This window comes from Octopus sinensis, linkage group LG8, assembly GCF_006345805.1.
Source record: "Octopus sinensis linkage group LG8, ASM634580v1, whole genome shotgun sequence".
Taxonomy (NCBI): domain Eukaryota; kingdom Metazoa; phylum Mollusca; class Cephalopoda; order Octopoda; family Octopodidae; genus Octopus; species Octopus sinensis.
In genome coordinates, this window is record NC_043004.1 from 70,447,787 (window position 1) to 70,468,556 (window position 20,770).

Below are 20,770 nucleotides of genomic sequence, written 5' to 3' on the forward strand. Positions count from 1 at the left end.
GAAACCCAGGGTCCCATCATGACCATACATAAATTGCTAAAACTCTACTTCCAGTATTGAGTACTCTTTCTTTCATTTGCTACTTTGCTTTGCTACAACTAACACACACACACACACACAGCTCCAGCTTCTTTAAATTGTCATGTTTTCAATAAAAATTCAGTTATTTCTATCTTGTTATGATGAAGTTGTTGCATTTCCGTGATTGCTGGCATTGTGGTTGTTGTTGTTGTTGCTTCAGTACATTTATTTTAATTTTTGCTTAGCAATTAAGCAAAAAAACACCACCAACAACAACAACAATATTTATGCTTCTTCACCTACTTTTATATATATATATATATATACATATATATTTATATATATTGGTTCTATTTCTCTTCTCTTCTATATCACATTTCTTTAACAATCAGCAGGAAATAAAATTAAATAAATAAATATATCAGGTGAAACTGAAGGTATTTATTTATTTATTTGTCTGTTTATTTGTCTGTCTGTTTGTCTGTTTTGGCATTCCTGAAATTCCACACAAAATCAATGTTTCTGAAGAGTTTCAGTCGTGTTCAATACTCTAGATCAACAGGCAACTCTCACAGATTGATTAATCTCCATGATGCAGGTGATTGCAATAACAATGACGATGATGATGACGACGACGACGACGATGATGATGATGATGATGATTGAAGATGACAGATAGCTAAATTAATAGATGGGTACATGGACAGCTATATACATATCGCTTTTAACGTTTTAATGGTTTAACATCTGCTTTTCCATGTCTGCATGGGTCAGATGGCATTATGCATTAAGTTAGATTTTCTATGGCCAGTTGTCACTGTTCAGGTGAGGTCTTATTCATTCATGTGGCTGTGTGGTAAGTAGCTTGTTTACCAACCACATGGTTCTGGGTTCAATCCCACTGTGTGGCATCTTGGGCAAGTGTCTTCTGCTATAGCCCCGGGCCGACCAATGCCTTGTGAGTGGATTTGGTAGACGGAAAACTGAAAGAAGCCCATCGAATATATCTATATATATATATGTATGTATGTGTGTTTGTGTGTCTGTGTTTGTCCCCCTAGCATTGCTTGACAACCGATGCTGGTGTGTTTATGTCCCCGTCACTTAGCGGTTCGGCAAAAAGAGACCGATAGAATAAGAACTGGGCTTACAAAGAATAAGTCCCAGGGTCGAGTTGCTCGATTAAAGGCGGTGCTCCAGCATGGCCACAGTCAAATGACTGAAACAAGTAAAAGAGTAAAGAGTAATATATACACACATGTATATATATATTAGTGTGTGGAGTACTGTAAAACATGCTACTAGGAGATATCCATATGATTCTTCTAATCATTATGGATGTATTTTAATGATAACCTCACTACTACCATCATAAAGGTGTGGGTGTATTATTATCCTTATTACCTCTGCCTTAGCAAAGGTGGAGGTATTGTTTTCAGTTGTGTTTGTTTGTCCGTGGACAAGATATCCCAAGAACGGCTGGATGGATTTGGATGAAACTTTCAGGGATAATTGGCCTCATAACTGGCACAAACTGATTAGATTTGGGGATTGATCCAACACTGGACAAGGATTCTGGCTTATTTTTCCAGTTTTTTTGCTTAATTTTTGAGAGCAGTCAGGTTCATGTTTTAGTATTCTCATTTGTGAGAGCAGTCAAGTTTATTTCAGTTATTCTCATTTTAAAAATCATCTCTGGCTAATCCTTGAGAGGATGTTGGTGTTGCCTTGGCAGAGGTTTGCGGTCTCCAATTGCTGTTGTGTTTATTATTATTATTATTATTATTATTATTATTATTATTATTATTCCGTTGCCAGCCTCGCCTGGTCCCCGTGCCGGTGGCACATAAAAAGCACCATCCGTTTGTGGCCGTTTGCCAGTTCTGTCTGGCACCAGTGCGGGTGGCACGTAAAAAGCACCCACTACACTCACGGAGTGGTTGGCGTTAGGAAGGGCATCCAGCCGTAGAAACACTGCCAGATCTGACTAGGCCTGATGAAGCCTTCCGGCTTCACAGACCCCGGTTGAACCGTCCAACCCATGCTAGCATGGAAAACGGACGCTAAACGATGATGATGATGATGATGATTATTATTATTATTATTATCATTATTCAAATGGCAAACTGACAGGATCATTTACATATCATACAAAGTGCTTAGCAGCAATTCCTTCTGAGTTCAAATACTAGTAAAGTCAACTCTGCTTTTTAATCTTTCATGGCCAATAAAATAAAGTATCAGGTAAGCACTGGGGCTGGCATAATTGATTTATCTTGTTCCCTAAAATTAGATGATATCGTGTGAAAATTAGAAAGAATTGTTTTTTGCCCCGCCCTGTCACATTCTCTCTGTCTGGTCTGTCTGTCTGTCTCTCTCTCCATCTGAGGTAGCCATGTCTTTCTCCTGGTGCAAAACACCCTTTTCTGCTCCTCAATATTATTCCCCCCACCCCAACTGAGGGGTTCTGTCCTGCCACTTACTCAGTGACCTCACTACTGCTGTGGATGCCATGTAAAAAGTAACCAGTACACTCTGTGAAGTAGTTGGCATCAAGAAAAGCATCCAGCTGTAGAAGCCATGCCGAAGCACACAACAGGCATATGGCATTGTGGTTAAGAGCACGGGCTACTAACCCCAAGATTCTGAGTTCAATTCCAGGCAGTGGCCTGAATAATAATAATGATAATAATAATAATAATAATAATAATAATAAACAGGAATGAGAACCAAGGTTCGAAATTTTCCAAAGATGCCTGATGAAGGCTGGAAGGTATATCAGCCGAAACGTGTTAGCAACAAACAAGATGAGGACAAATATCCGTCAAATGTAAATAAAGTGTTTCATGCTGTTCTGTCTGTCAAACTGTCAAACCCATGCCAGTATGGAAAAAAGACATTAAATGGGTGTCAGATTTTAGTACAAGGCCAGCAATTTTGGTGGTCATGAGGCAAGTTGATTACATCAACACAGTGCTTAGATGCTGCTTAATTTACCGACCTCAACAGTATTTGAACCCAGAAAATAAGGATGGATGAAATGCTGTTAAGCATTTTGCCTAGCATGCTACCACTTCTACCAGATCCCCATCTTGGAAAATAAACAAAACAGGTTGCCCTTAAGTAGAGAGCAATGCCCATATGTGTTAGAAAGATCAAATGATCGCTTCCATCTTTGTCAAGGGGAGTGCTAACTGTCATGATGGTGGTCATGGTGATGATGATGATGATGATGTGTGCTTTCATTTTGCCATGAAATTTAGTTCAGTGCATCTTGGGTATGTTCAACGTTACAATTTGGTTTTACATTTTCTGGTGTATTGAAAAATACTCTATGTAATGTCTATGCAATGTCTAATAGTGATATCTTCTATAGGTTGTATATATATTATATGCTTCTATATATATATATATATATATATATATATATATATATAAATGTATAAGTCCTGGGGTTTCGGCTAAGTATTTATCTGAATCTTTTTTTAATCATTACCAAGGCATCTATAGGGAAAGATAAAAAAACTATCTGCATCATCATCATCATTGTTGTCGTCATCACCATCACAACCACCACCTACATCACTACCACTACTGCCACTATCATCATCATCATTATCATCATCATCACTACTGCTATTGTTGTTGCTTTATTTCTTTACACATAAACAAGAAAATTGCTTATATGATTGATTTCCTGAACAGTGCCACAAGAACATTAGCTAATATTTTTGTGTATGTGTGTGTATATATATATATATATTTACACATTTACATATATATGTACGTATGCATGTATGTATGTATATATATGTGTATGTATAATTATGTGTGTGTGTGTGTTCATACATGCATATATGTATGCATATAACTATGTATCTATAGATCTATGCACTCAGCATGCAAAAATGCTAACAAGATAAAGAATGTGAACAAATGTAATAATTTTTAATCTTCTTTCATGTTGAAACTGTGAATATACATACATACATGCATATGCATGCATGTATGCATGTATGTATGTATGTATGTATGTATGTATGAGTGTGCGTATGTGTGTGGGGTGCATGTGTCTGTATACATATATATGTAGAGAAAAGACATTTAATAACATTACAAAATTAGAAAGAAGTAGTCTTTGACATGTTTCCTTACAGAAGTAGGTTACTCTGAACAGACCTCACACACACACACACACAAACCCACACACGTACATACACACATATTCGAATACACAGTACTAGTTTTTGCATGAACACTTCATGTTCCTTCGGTTCATTAGGGTTGGAAAGGTATACATATTTCAGCACATTTTTAACCCCATCTCAACACCCACACATGGAAGAGTCCCACATACGTAATATTGTACATTGAGAAACTTTGATTAACTCAGATTATCCGTGTAATTATAAGACAAAAATCCCTCTCTCTGTTCTGATTAAGTGAAGGTGTGTGACTTAGTGGTTAGGATATTCAGCTTATGATCGTAAGGTAATGAGTTCAATTCTTGGCAACGTCTTGTGTCCTTGAGCAAGACACCTTATTTCATGTTACTTCAGTCCACTCAGCTGGCAAAAATGAGTAGTACCTGTATTTCAAAGGGTTAGCCTTGTTACACTCTGCATTTTGCTGAATATCTCTGAGAACTACGTTAAGTGCTCAGCCACTAGCATGTTAATTTCATAAGCAGGCTGTTCCATTGATCGGATCAACTGGAACCGTTGTCATCGTAATTGACGGAGTGCCAATCAGTTATGTTCTGATTAATTTCTAAAATAATGAAAGGTTAGAGTGATCTAGTAAAACACCTTAATTCTTCCTTATAAATGTTGGACATAAGAAGTATCAGATGTGGCGTGCAAGAGAGACATTTGCATTGGTATGCTCATGTACTATGGATGGAGGAGGAGATCTGTGTGAAGTAGTGCCACTCCCAAACAGTGGAAGGAATCTGGGGTAGAGACTCAGGAAGACATGGGATGAGGTGGTGAAGCATGAGCTTCGAACATTAGGCCTCACAGAGGCAATGACAAAAGACTGAGACCTTTGGAGATATGCTGTGACTGAGAAGCAAATAAAGTGAGTTCACAGCTGTAACCTACACCAGTGTTGCATAACCAGCCCACTCAAAAGTACCTTGGATCGTAGGGTGACATGCCATGCTTGAGGTGACCTATTGAGTCAAGTACATCAAAATCAAAATCAAATGGAAACTGTACTTGTAATCATCATGCCGGTGGCATGTAAAAAGCACCATCCGAACATGGCCAATGCCAGTGCTGCCTTGACTGGCTTCCATGCCAGTGACACACAAAAAGCACCAACTGATTGTGGTTGTTGCCAGACCCCTCTGTCCCCTGTGCCAGTGGAACATAAAAAGCATCCACTACACTCTCGGAGCGGTTGGCATTAGGAAGGGAATCCAGCTGTAGAAACACTGCCAGATCAGTCTGGAACCTGGTGCAGCCTCCTGGCTTCCCAGACCCCAGTTGAACTGTCCAACCCATGCCAGCATGGAAAACAGATGTTAAACGATGATGATGATGATGATGATGAAATCTAGCGTCAGAAAAATACCAAAATATTCTTAGATAACATTATAAAAGAAGCTTATGATTTCAATATGAATGCATGTACATTTTAGAACATGAGGCATTTTTTAATCATAGAACTAACGATAGTCTCAGGTATGTTGGCATTAGAAGGTTAAATATCTAAAAGGAATAATAATATAACGAGAAAGGAAAATAACCCTGTCAATATCAGCTGATTGAAATTTTTTTGAAAATATAGACAATGCAGTAAGGAGTGCATCCTGTATTTAAATCCATTTGGTGAAAGTAACAGGCATGTTTTAGTCTTCTTAGATATCTTCAGTGAAGCATATCCAGCACAAATGGTAAACCTTAGAAGTAATTAGTAATTATGGAAATAAAAGGATGTCTGTCACTTCTTTTCCTCCTCCTCCTCCTCCTTCTTCTTCTCCTTCTGTCTTTCTCTCTCTCTCTCCCTCTATGTGCCACCCCCCCCTCGGTCCTCCTTGACAGATTCTGAAGATCTATGATTTTTAAGGAGGAGAGATAACATCAGTGGTTTCTCATTGCTTTCTACTGATTTATTTATAGTTTATTTTGTCCCCTGCTCTCCTGGGGCATAATCTCAAGGCACAGACTTTATTTGACCTTTAGGCAAGGTGACTGGATCAAGTGACATCAGTCACAAACCCACACACTGGTGGGTTTTGTGAAGCATAGCTAGGAGCCAGCCTTTTCCAATGCTCTGTATGAGCCCCATCTCTATATGCCTTAAGACCATCTTCTGCAATTTCACCCACAAGTAGAACTCTCAACAGGTACTTCACACAAAGCCAAAGTGAACCTGCAAATAGTGGGGACTAACAAGGAATTCCATAACTCCCACCAGAATCAGTTTAATACCATACTCAGAACAGTAGGTGGGAACAGGAAGTGTTGACGCTAGTTATGAATACAAACAAACACGAATCATGTATACTAATTACGAGAGGAAATATCTCTGATGGTTTCCCATAAAAATGTTCAATATTTCTTGACTGCAAAGTCTGGCTTGGTTTGTTGTTTGTCACCAAACTGAATCAAAAGTGATTGTTGAGTGAATCTATGTTGAATAGAGTGTAAAAAAGAGGAACAATTCCATCAATCCGACACACTGGAATGGTACTAAAGTATTGCTTTATCATAGAACCCAGAAGCACAAAAGGCAGGTTTGACTTTGGTAGGATTAGAACTCAAAGCATAGATAGCTGAAAGAAATGCTGCAATGAATTTTGTCCATTGCTCTGGCAATAAATCCAATGTACCATCCTCTACTGAAACTGGTACTTATTTTGTTAACCCCAGGGAAATGAAAGTAAAGCTAACCCTAACAGGGCCTCAATTCAGACCATAAAGAGCCAGATCAAATACCACAAGGCATTTTGCATAACAATTTTGTCAGTTTACTACCTTATATTATTAAAAAAACATTTAAAAAACATCTATCTGTCTGTCTGTCTGTCTGTCTGTCTGTCGTCTGTCTGTCTGTCTTTCTTTCTTTCTTTCTTTATTTATTTATTTATTTATCTATTTATATCTTCCTTTCTTTTTATAGTTGGAAGAGTATCAGACATTTAAAGAGACCTTATATTCACACACAAACACACACACACACACATATGTATGCATGTATGTATGTATATATATAAACACATACACACATGTATGTTTGTATGTATGATATGTATGTATGTATACACATGCATACATAGGCACGCACGCACACACACACACACACACACACACAAAGTGCTTCTTTCACTTTTTATCTATCATATCCAATCACAAGGCATTGATCAGCCTAGGGCTATAGTAGAAGATATTTGCCTCAGTAAACTCTGTCCAACCCATGCAACCATGGAAAAGTGGACATTAAAACAATGATGATAGTGATTAAGTATGGTTTGGAGAATATTTGGCTGCTATTGCTAGCAGATTGATTGATCACATACAGGTTGCCTTGGAGGCATTCATATTGTTATTTTTATTGCTTTATCATTGTTGCTGTTGTCATAAGATAAGTTACTTAACTTAACTCGAATAAAATAACTGAAGCCATTTTAGGTTTCTTAGTACCCACAAGACAAATTTATAACATTATTTACATTTGACAGATATTTGTCCTCATCTTGTTTGTTGTTAACACATTTCAGCTGATATACCCTCCAGCCTTTACAAAGTGTCTTGGGGAAATTTCAAACCTGGGTTCTCATTCCTAAGGTATTTTTCAATGTTATTATTATTATTATTATTGTTATTGTTATTATTATTATTCAGGTGTGTGTGTGTTTTTGGTAACAGGTAGACGTGAGATATGCAGGGATATGGATCTACAGATGCAATATCCCTGCATATCTCATTTCTATTTTCATTCCTCCACTTCACTCTCTATTTCATATCTTATCTAAAATAACTTTTGCTTGACCATTTTCTCACACTGTCTCTGATGAAGGGATATGTAAAATATCCCAGAAACAGCTATGAGACCTACTATTTATAAATGTTCCAAAATCTTTCATAGCCTTGGATTTTTATCTCATTCTGAAAATTTTTCTATATATACACATGCTGATATATGACCTACGTTGGACTCCTTATTCGCATAATCACCACACCTGGAGCTTAACTACAGCCTGTTCAAAGCACTTACTCAGCATTACCTGACACCTTTGAGTCTTATTGACACCATTACCTCTCATAACCTCTCTCTCTCTCTCTCTCTCTCTCTATATATATATATATATATATATATATATTATATATATATATATTTATTTATAAGTAGTTAAGTCTATGTCCAGTTATAGATTGACCAATAGTTTCACATCCACAAAGGGCTTAGCCCCATGAACATTTCGTCAGAGTCTTATGAGACATTCATGGGGCAAAAGCCTTTGTGGATGCAAAATCATTGGATATAGACTTAACTACTTATAAATGCATTGCTGCTTTATGCTTCAGAGCACGCTTCATTTTTGGATATATAATACCTTGACGGTGTGTATACACATATATGTATGTATCATCATCATCATCATCACCGTTTAACGTCTGTTTTCTGTGCTAGCACGGGTTGGATGGTTCGACCAGGGATCTGGGAAGCCAGGAGGCTGCACCAGGCTCCACTCTGATCTGGCAGTGCTTCTACAGCTGGATGCCCTTCCTAACGCCAACCACTCCATGAGTGTAGTGGGTGCTTTTTACATGCCACCGGCACAGGTGCCAGGGGAGCCTGGCATCAGCTACGATCGGCTGGTGCTTTTTACGTGCCACCGGCACAGAAGCCAGTTAAGGCAGCACTGGCATCAGCCACGTTCGGATGGTGCTTTTTACGTGCCACCGGCTGGCATCAGCCACGTTCGGATGGTGCTTTTTACGTGCCACCGGCTGGCATCAGCCACGTTCGGATGGTGCTTTTTACGTGCCACCGGCTGGCATCAGCTACATTCGGATGGTGCTTTTTACGTGCCACCGGCACAGAAGTCAGGCAAGGCGGCGCTGGCATCAGCTACATTCGGATGGTGCTTTTTACGTGCCACCGGCACAGAAGTCAGGCAAGGCGGCGCTGGCATCAGCTACATTCGGATGGTGCTTTTTACGTGCCACCGGCTGGCATCAGCCACGTTCGGATGGTGCTTTTTACGTGCCACCGGCTGGCATCAGCCATGTTCGGATGGTGCTTTTTACGTGCCACCGGCACAGGTATCACAACTACTATTTCCATTGATATTTATTTCGATGTTCATGTACTTGACTCAATAGGTCTCCTCAAGCACAGCAGGTTGTTCTGAAATCCAAGGTACTTTGAATGGGCTGGGGCTATACGGAACTAGTGCAGGAAGCAGCCCAGGTCTTTGCAGTCACAGCATATCTCCAGAGATCTCGGTCCATACATACACACACATATGTATATCATCACGAGGGGTTCTTTCAGTTTCCGTCTACCAAATCCACTCGCAAGGCATTGGTTGGCTCAAGGCTATAGAAGAAGACACTTGCCCAAGGTGTCAAACAGTGCACCTGAACTCGGAACCATGTGGTTGGTAAGCAAGTTACTTACCACACAGCCACTCCTACTCACACACACACACACATTCACACATTGAAACAATAAATGTATATGCACACAGTAAAATATACATGCACACACAAACAGAAGTGTATTCACACACACACACACACACACACACACAGACAGACAGACAGACAGACAGACAGACAGACAGACAGATAGATAGATATACATAGATAAAGTTACACAAACGCATTTACATATCTAGATGTACAACCACACAAGGATTGGCACTAATATACAATTACCAAGAAACCTTTGAATCTATAAAAACAAGGATATAGATGTGCACATCACACTATATACCCACACATACACACACACATCTATACATACTGTATCTGCAAAAAACAATATATGCATAAATATATAATACATGCACAGACACACATAGATTAGAGCAGATGTATAAATTCATCCAGAAAATTTAACTTTTATGCATATGTATAGGTAGACAGAGCCACAAACAAGTATACATAGTGTGTGAGCAAAATGTTATACACATAGGTACATAATATATACACAAAGAAAGGCAGTGAGCTGGCAGAAACGTTAGCACGCCAGGTGAAATGCTAAGCGGTATTTCGTCTGCCATTACGTTCTGAGTTCAAATTCCGCCGAGGGCGATTTTGCCTTTCTTCCTTTCGGGGTCGATTAAATAAGTAGCAGTTAATCACTGGGGTTGATGTAATCGATTTAATCCCCTTGTCTGTCCTTGTTTGTCCCCTTTCTGTTTAGCCCTCTGTGGGCAATAAAGAAATAAATATAACCACAAACATATAGACTGGCAAAGACACGGAGCTATGTACATACAAACACTCACATACACACATATATATACATAAATACAAGCAGACTCACACATGCACATAAAGACACATATACATATATACATACTCAGACAAACACATATACAAACACACACGTACACATATTACAGACAATCCTCTCTTACACATAGAGGCAGATGTACAGACACATACACATTCATGTACAGACACACACACACGCACAAAAACACAAACATACATACCAATACACACTCTCTCTTGCATATATACACACAGACACACAGACACAGATATGCAAATATATGTATGTCCAGACACATGTGTTATACATATACACATTCAAAGAAACCTACTCAGATATACACATACACAATTCACATACATACACACACACACACACACCACACACACACACACACACAGACAGACAGACAGACAGACAGACAGACAGACAGACAGATAGATAGATATACATAGATAAAGTTACACAAACGCATTTACATATCTAGATGTACAACCACACAAGGATTGGCACTAATATACAATTACCAAGAAACCTTTGAATCTATAAAAACAAGGATATAGATGTGCACATCACACTATATACCCACACATACACACACACATCTATACATACTGTATCTGCAAAAAACAATATATGCATAAATATATAATACATGCACAGACACACATAGATTAGAGCAGATGTATAAATTCATCCAGAAAATTTAACTTTTATGCATATGTATAGGTAGACAGAGCCACAAACAAGTATACATAGTGTGTGAGCAAAATGTTATACACATAGGTACATAATATATACACAAAGAAGGCAGTGAGCTGGCAGAAACGTTAGCACGCCAGGTGAAATGCTAAGCGGTATTTCGTCTGCCATTACGTTCTGAGTTCAAATTCCGCCGAGGGCGATTTTGCCTTTCTTCCTTTCGGGGTCGATTAAATAAGTAGCAGTTAATCACTGGGGTTGATGTAATCGATTTAATCCCCTTGTCTGTCCTTGTTTGTCCCCTTTCTGTTTAGCCCTCTGTGGGCAATAAAGAAATAAATATAACCACAAACATATAGACTGGCAAAGACACGGAGCTATGTACATACAAACACTCACATACACACATATATATACATAAATACAAGCAGACTCACACATGCACATAAAGACACATATACATATATACATACTCAGACAAACACATATACAAACACACACGTACACATATTTACAGACAATCCTCTCTTACACATAGAGGCAGATGTACAGACACATACACATTCATGTACAGACACACACACACGCACAAAAACACAAACATACATACCAATACACACTCTCTCTTGCATATATACACACAGACACACAGACACAGATATGCAAATATATGTATGTCCAGACACATGTGTTTATACATATACACATTCAAAGAAACCTACTCAGATATACACATACACAATTCACATACATACACACACACACACACACACACATGCATATCAACACATGCAGAGTAACGCCCTCCTCCTCTCTCTATCTCTCTCTTTCTCTTTCTCTCTCTCTCTCTCTCTCTCTAATACATACTCACAAATACACATATACAGACTGACATATACACATTCAAAGAGACTTACTCAGATATACACATACACAATTCACACACACACACATACACATGCATACATGCATATCAACATATGCAGAGTCACCCCCTCCTCCTCCTCTCTATATCTCTCTTTCTCTCTCTCTCTCTCTCTTTCTCTCTCACATACATACTCACAAATACACATACACAGACAGACATATGTTGATATGCAAACAGATTTATGTACAAATACATACAGACAGACACAAACACTCACACAAAAAACACCTTCTAAAGCAGTGACACACGGACACAGATTCCCAGCACACAGACAAATATCTACATGGAAACATATGGTTCACCATTAGAAGTTAGCAATATTGAGCTAAAATAATTTTATTGTGGATTAGTTCAAATTTGAGGAAGTAATACAGGAACAGATTATAAAAAGTTATGAAATTCAAATTAACTGCTTCAGGCAAGATCAGAAAATACTAGAATTTTATTCCGATAATTTCAATTTTCAAAAGAAAAAAAACAACTTTTTCATGTTATATTTTTTCACATTAACTTTCTTGCCAATGCACACAAATGCACACCACACACACACACACATAAATATAAACAGACATGTATGTGTGTATGTATGTATGTGTATATATATATATAGAGAGAGAGAGAGAGAGAGAGAGAGAGAGATAGATAGATAGATAGATAGATAGATAGATAGATAGATATACATATATGTATACATATATGTATACATATATGTATACATATACATATATATATACATACACCACATGCACACACCACACATATAGACATGTATTTATGCATGTATGTCTTTAATACTGTAACACAGAAGCTTTCATGGATGTGGCAAAGAAGTTTATTTTTGTTTCATAACCATGCAGATTTGAGTTCAGTTCCATTGTGCCGCTCCTTGGGCAAGTATCTCCACCTATGTCCCTAAAAAGCTGGGCCAACCAATGTCTTGTAAATTTATTTGGTAATCAAGAACTTTACAAGATCCATTTTGCGTGTGTGCGTGTATCTGCCTATGTCCGCATGCAAATATGCATGTATATATTTATCTATAGATGTGTATTATATATTTGTGTGTATCATATATAATCATGGCTTCTCCTGTCGTTAGACAACATTATGAGGGTTCTGCAATTTCCAATTTCTTACCAAACAACCACACAGACGATTTGTTGATAGTGATCAAATGCCTGTGTTCACATAGGCTCACACCCTCCATCAAATTAACATTACCTGTACAGGTGTACGATGTGCCACATCCCAGACAACAGAATTATTACAAAGCAAATAGAAATGAAGTACTTTTGCTGAAGAGCACAATGCAACACCTGGTTTGGAAATTGAAACCACAATCTCACAATCATAAATGCAACACCCTGACCACTATGCTGTGTGCCTTCACACTGGTTGTGGCTGGTCAGAAAACTACCACTGGTTTCAAGTCTTTATTGCTCTTGGCAACATGGAAGCACTCCGTCGGTAACGATGATGAGGGTTCCGGTTGATCCGAATCAACGGAACAGCCTGCTCGTGAAATTAACGTGTAAGTGGCTGAGCACTCCACAGACACGTGCACCCTTAACGTAGTTCCCGGAGATATTCAGCATGACACAGAGAGTGACAAGGCCGGCCCCTTGAAATACAGGTACAACAGAAACAGGAAGTAAGAGTGAGAGAAAGTTGTGGTGAAAGAGTACAGCAGGGATCACCACCATCCCCTGCCGGAGCCTCATGGAGCTTTAGGTGTTTTCGCTCAATAAACACTCACAACGCCCGGTCTGGGAATCGAAACCACGATCCTATGACCGCAAGTCCGCTGCCCTAACCACTGGGCCATTGCACCTCCACTCTTGGCAACATAGACAACTCATCAAGCCTATGGGCCAGAGACACATAATCCCTTAACTAATGGAAATAAGAATAGTCTTAGTCAGCAAGGGTGTGAAAAATGTGTATAATATGATATAACTAACTGGAACTCTGTTGGTTATGATGATGAAAGTTCTAGATGATCTGATCAACAAAACAGCCTGTTCATGAAATTAATGTGCAAGTGGCTGAACACTCCACAGACATGCGGGCCTTTAACGTAGTTCTGAGAGAGATTCGGTGTGACACAGAATGTAAAAAGGCTGGCACTTTGAATTACAGGTACAACTGTTTTGCCAGCAGAGCAATGTGAAATAAAGTGTCTTGCTCAAGGACACAACAATGCCTGGAATTGAACTCACGACCTTACAGTTGTGAACTAAAACACCCTAACCACTAAGCTGCATGCCTTCAGTAAATAATCCCATTATGAATTTGAGTGATGTTTCTCTGTCCCTTATGTTTTTGTGTTTGTTAACTCCTCCTAGACCATTGGTGCAAGGGCAACAAAACTCAAACCAGCAACCCTGCTAATCCCAGGGAATGTCCTAAGGGGATCTATTTTTTAAAGGGCCACCTAATTGGGGCCCCACTAACCTCACCTATTTTTACTACTTTTTATACTAAATACATGACATTGGCGACCAAATTGGAGCAATGACAATGAATTTCATACAATGAACTGCAAGGGAGTATCATAAGGAGGTTCAATTTCTGAAGGGCTACTTAAATTGGGCCCCACTGAGCCCCCAACTTTTAGTGTATTTACCTTGCTCCTACGATTATTGATTAAACTATGATCAGCATCAGCGCTGAGCACATTTGCAGAAATAAGATTGGTCATTCTAAATACCTTCATGTACATTCAAATCGCGATAAAGATTTATAAGAGGTGTGTTTCAAATGTGATATTTTGTAGTTTATGAAACTTATGTCTAGTATACTTTAACTGCACCACAGTTAATCAAGAAAAAAAAAATTGAAGAAAATATGAATACATTACCCATTTTGGCAGGTTCCAAACTGTAAACTTACCTAGATGAAAATAAAATAAAACATATATATAATATAAATAACATAATACAAACACATATAAAAAATAAACAAGAGGTTACTGACATAAAAATAAAGTTCAAAAGCAGTCAAAATTTGAGCACAACAAGCAAATCAACACACGACTGCTGGTGCATGTTGCTAAAGGTAATTGGTGGGAAAATTTACCCAAATTCAATCAGTGTCTATCATTTTTTATCTCTTACTTGTCATGGTCATTGGAGCAATGTTTCTAAACCAGGTTCCATATGACCCTTTGGGGCCCATTTAAGATTTTGTTGTTAAAATTTCTCTGCAATAAATCAGTTATCTTTCTACAATTAAGGTGCAGGCATGGCTGTGCGGTAAGAATCTTGCTTCCCAACCAAATGGTTCCAGGTTCAGCCCCACTACGTGGCACCTTGGGCAAGTGTCTTCTACTATAGCCTCGGGCTGGCCAAAGCCTTGTGAGTGGATTTGGTAGGCGGAAACTGAAAGAAACCCATCGTATATATATATGTATGTATATATATATATCTCTCTATATATATATATAAAACTGAGAATGTCTGTCTGTCTGTCTGTGTGTTTCCCTAAAACTTGAGAACTACGCAACCAATTTCATTCAAATTTTACACATGCCTTACTTAGGGTCCAGGGAGTGTCATCGGCAAAAAAACTTTTAACTTTTTGCCTAGGGCAAGCCCACAGCAATATCATATCTTCTCCACTATGATTCCCTAAAACATGAGAACTACACAACCAATTTCATTCAAATTATACACATGCCTTACTTAGGGTCCATGTAGTTTCATGGGCAAAATAAAAATGTTCAACTTCTTGCCTAGGGCGAGTCCATAGCAATATCATATCTTCTCCTCTATTTCAGTATTATGTGTTAAAAGTGAAACAAAAATATTTCTCTATTTTTGTTAGATACTTTCACTTTAACAATAAAAATTAGAGATAATAATTGAATAATAATAACAACTGTAGTAAGTAATAATTAAAATCAAACTAAAGTATAATATATTCGTAACATAACAAAAGTAAAAATAGCAATTAGTATAAAATTGCATCAATGATTTGAACTTAAATAAGTGGTTTCACATGAATGGGAATAAATTAAAAATAAGATTAGCATGCAGAAATGGAATAGTCCTACAATTCCAGTCTGTTATATATTTTGAGTATTGTTATCACTAGCAATATCAAGATATAACTTTGTATTTTGTATTTTATGTGTAGATGAATGTATATATATATATAGATGTACATGTAATATGAACATATATATATATATACACATATATACATGCACTAGCACTATGACCTGGCAAAGACGGGTCATAATGCTAGTATATATATGTGTGTGTGTGTGTGTGTGTGTGTCTATATATATATATATATATATATATATATATATATACATATATATATATATGTAGGAGGTTATGAGAGGTAATGGTGTCAATAAGACCCAAAGGTGTCAGGTAATGCTGAGTAAGTGCTATGGATAGACCATAGTAGAGCTCCAGATGGTGGTGGTGGTGGTGGTGGTGGTGGTGGTGGTGGTGGTGGAGGTGGTGGTGTTGATGATGATGAAAATCAATATCATTTACTTCGCAAAAGATTCTGTATTTATTGAGTTAATTGAATAATGTATGCAAAAATTCCTCAGTTCCTTGAAATATATAATTATCTCTTGCCAGGAAGCAAAGATCAGATCTCCTCCCAAATATGTTAATTAATCTTAAAGATTAATTTTCACTTTCTTGAAATTATCCCATCCATCCCATTTTCTTTTTCTGAGAATTGCATAAATTTGTGGTTGAGAAGCTGGCTTCCAAACCATGTGGTCATGGGTTCAGTCCCACTGCATGACACCTTGGGATAGTATCTTCTACTATAGACCCAGGCCAACCGAAGCCTTGTGAGTGAATTTGGTAGATAGAAACTGAAAGAAGCCCATCATATGTGTAGCATGGTAGGTTGCACACATGCATCATACAATCTACCTTTCACTCTGAGCAAGCGGCCTAGATAGAAACTGAAAGAAGCCCATCATACGTATGTGTGTTGCTGTGCACATGTGTGAGAGATAGATAGATAGAGAGAGAGAGAGTGTGTGTGTGTATGTGTGTGTATGTGTGTGTGTGTGTGTGTCCTTGTGTTTGTCCCTCACCACTGCTTTACACCTGGTGTTAGTTTGATAACATCACTCTAACTTAGTAGTTCAGCAAAATAGACTGATAGAGTAAAGCTTAAAACAAAAATTAGTCCTGTGGTTGTTTCATTCAACTAAAACCCTTCAAGTAGTACCCCAGCATGGCCACAGTCCAATGACTAAAACAAGTAAAAGACAAAAGACAATCACAGGATGGCTTTGCTTTCTTTCTTCTGACAAGAGAAAAATTTCAATTTATTGACAAACTTTTGTGTACTTTATTCAATACACACCCACTTAGCTTCTCTACACTCATACCACATACCACAGATCTATCTGAGTTATTTCTCTTAGTTCAGGCATGGCTGTGTGGTAAGAAGCTTGTTTCCCAACCACATGATTCTGGGTTCAGTCTCACTGCGAGGCACCTTGAGTAAGGGTATTCTACTGTAGCCTTGGTCCAACCAAAGCCTTGTAAGTGAATTTGGTAGATGGAAATTGAAAGAAGCCCATCATATATATGTGTGTGTATATGTATATATATGTGTGTATATATATATATATATATATATGTTTCTTTACTACCCACAAGGGGCTAAACATAGAGGGGACAAACAAGAACAGACAAACGAATTTAAGTCGATTATATCGACCCCAGTGCGTAACTGGTACTTAATTTATCGACCCCGAAAGGATGAAAGGCAAAGTCGACCTCGGCGGAATTTGAACTCGGAACATAATGGTAGACGAAATACGGCTACGCATTTCGCCCGGCGTGCTAACGGTTCTGCCAGCTCGCAGAAATATATATATATATTTCCCCTCACAGCTGCATGAACATCTGCAATGTTCTTTCAGTCCTGTTGGTTGCGGGTCTCCCAGAACATTTGTTGATATTGACATTTATTCGACCATCTTCGAAATGCTTGAACCACTCATACATTAGTGTGTAGTTCATACACTCCTCTCCATACTCTTTCTGCAACTTTGCATAGGAGTCTGGGTAGGCATAGCCATGACAACTTTCTCTATCATGGTCACTGCGATGATCACACACTACACACCTTCCTTCCAAGCACTGCAATAAACAGTGGAAGTGAGCTAGAACGTTAAAACTTAGTGCATACGCAAAGCAGAGTTGAAGCTCAGTCTGTGTCAAATGGCTTCACTCTTCGTGCTTTAGCTTCATTACTATGGCAACAGTCTGGATAATTATTGATCAGACCTAGTATGTATGTTGTATGTATATATATCAGTAAGTGTAATTCAACAATCAAAGTGAAGATGACAAAGTTGGTGATGTAAGAATTATGGAAGGAGAGCTGGAGGGAGCAGAGAATGAGAAAAGGGGCAATTAAGATGCTGAGTTAGCTGGAAGCATGTTGAGGGTATGTGTAGGGGGAAATTAGGGTAAGAATGTCAGAAAGGGAAATCAAGATGTGACAATTAGAAATTATTAATAAAACAACAGAGAACCATAATGGGGGCAGTGGATGTTTCAGATTAGGGAGAAGATGGGGTTGAAGATAAGGATAATGCAAGAAAGAAAGCTTATGAATGTAGTATCTACAACAATAGTATTACCATGGCAACAAGATGAATACAGAGCTTCAGTGAGTGTATGCCTAATGTGCATGTGTGTGTGCATGCGTGTGCATGCATGTGTGTGCATGCGTGTGTGTGTGTGTGTGCATGTGTGAGGTGAAAGGAGAGGGAGGGAGGGAGAGAGAGACTGATCCCTGTTTTTAAGATCCCTTTGGTAAACACTAAACAGGAAGGGCTGCTTCTTCTGCTGCTGATGATAGTAATGGTGGTGTGGTGGTGGTGGTGGTGGCAGAGGCGGCGGCGGTGGCAGCGGTGGTGGTGGTGGTGGTGGTGAAGAGGAGGAGAAGAAGAATCTACACTCATATTTGCATGGACACATAAACATACTTTCAATCACAAACACACTCAAATATACACGAAAAGATAAATAAGGAAAGCAGAGATACACACATAAATGCACACACACACCTCACAGGCACACAGGCATGTATAGAGGAAATAAAGGGTCAAGAAGGAGAGAGGGAGAGGGGAGGACTAATAGGGAGAATAAGGTAGAGCTTCCATTAACCAGTAATTAATTAAGGTTGACAGCAAAAGAACAGTAATTTGCAACAAAGAATCATGAAGAACAATGATTCATGCCTCTCTTGCTCTCTCACTACTCCCATCACACCTCCACATACCACCAACCCACCAGCCAACCAACCAACAAACTAACTAACCAACCACCCAACAACCCAACCAACCAGTCAACCAGCCGACTGACAAACAGACAAACCAGCCAGCTAGCCAGCCAGATTGTTGACCATCTGAAATTGGAGAAAACAAGGAGGTCCTTCTTGAAAGCTGGCATGTGGATGTCTCAGGAAAGTCAAACCACTGTTAGGGGGGGAAAAGTGAAAGGGTGCATAGAATCAATGGTAGTGGGTGGGAGCAGTGTTGCAGCTGTTTTCACAATTCGTTGCCATTGCATCTATTTTGCCTTCTACACTACTTTCGTGTTGATGGGGTGGCTGAATGGATAATAAGAAGTCATCCTCATCATCATCATCATCATTTAGCGTCCACTTTCCATGCTAGCATGGGTTGGATGGTTCAACTGGGGTCTGTGAAGCCAGAAGGCTGCATCAGGCCCAGTCTGATCTGGCAGTGTTTCTACGGCTGGATGCCCTTCCTAACGCCAACCACTCCGTGAGTGTAGTGGGTGCTTTTTACGTGCCACCCACACAGGTGCCAGACGGAGCTGGCAAACGTCCACGGACGGATGGTGCTTTTTACGTGCCACCGGCACGGGGGCCAGGCGAGGCTGGCAACGGCCACGATCGGATGGTGCTTTATACGTGCCACCGGCATGTAAAGAAAGAAAAAGTAAAGAAAGAAAAAGAAAACAAAAAAACACGTTATATATAGCGTGGGCCACAAGAAAGCTGACATTCTTTGGGAGCATCGAAGATGCTTGACACACTTGGAGGGAATGGTATTGTTATATTGTTAGAAGATACCAAACTTTTAGTGATCTCCTGCAGAGATTTAATGAAGAGAATGTCTTACAGTGAAAGCTGTTTGGTAGACAGTTTGCCTTTCATCCTTTTGGGGTCGATAAATTAAGTACCAGTTATGCATTGGGATCGATGTAATCGGCTTAACTCCATTGTCTGTCCTTGTTTGTCCCCTCTATATTTAGCCCCTGGTGGGCAATAAAGAAATAAGAAATAAGAAATAGGAAACTGAAAGAAGCCTGTCAGGAGTGGCTGTGTGATAAGAAGCTTTTTCCCAACCACATGATTCCGGGTTCAGTCCCACTGCATGGCACTTTGGGCAAGTGTCTTCTACTATAGCCTCAGGCTGACCAATGCCTTGTGAGAAGATATATGTATGTATATCCCCGTGATCACCGTAACCGACCAGGTTATCAGATATTGCTACACATCGCTGATCACAATTCGCTTCGCATTGTTTTAGCCTTCAAATGACGCCACCCTGCTGACTAAGCGAGCAGGCCAACAGAAGAAAGAGTGAGAGAAAGTTGTGGCGAAAGAGTACAGCAGGGGTCACCACCA

General features: G+C 39.0%; 1 protein-coding gene and 1 pseudogene across 1 annotated transcript in view; both read right to left on the reverse strand.

Annotated features, from left to right (window-relative positions):
• LOC115214953 overlaps positions 1–20,770 on the reverse strand; it is a 479,885-nt gene that overhangs the window by 262,472 nt on the left and 196,643 nt on the right. The gene's annotated exons all lie outside the window — the stretch shown is intronic.
• LOC115215296 lies at positions 3,123–3,220 on the reverse strand (annotated as a pseudogene).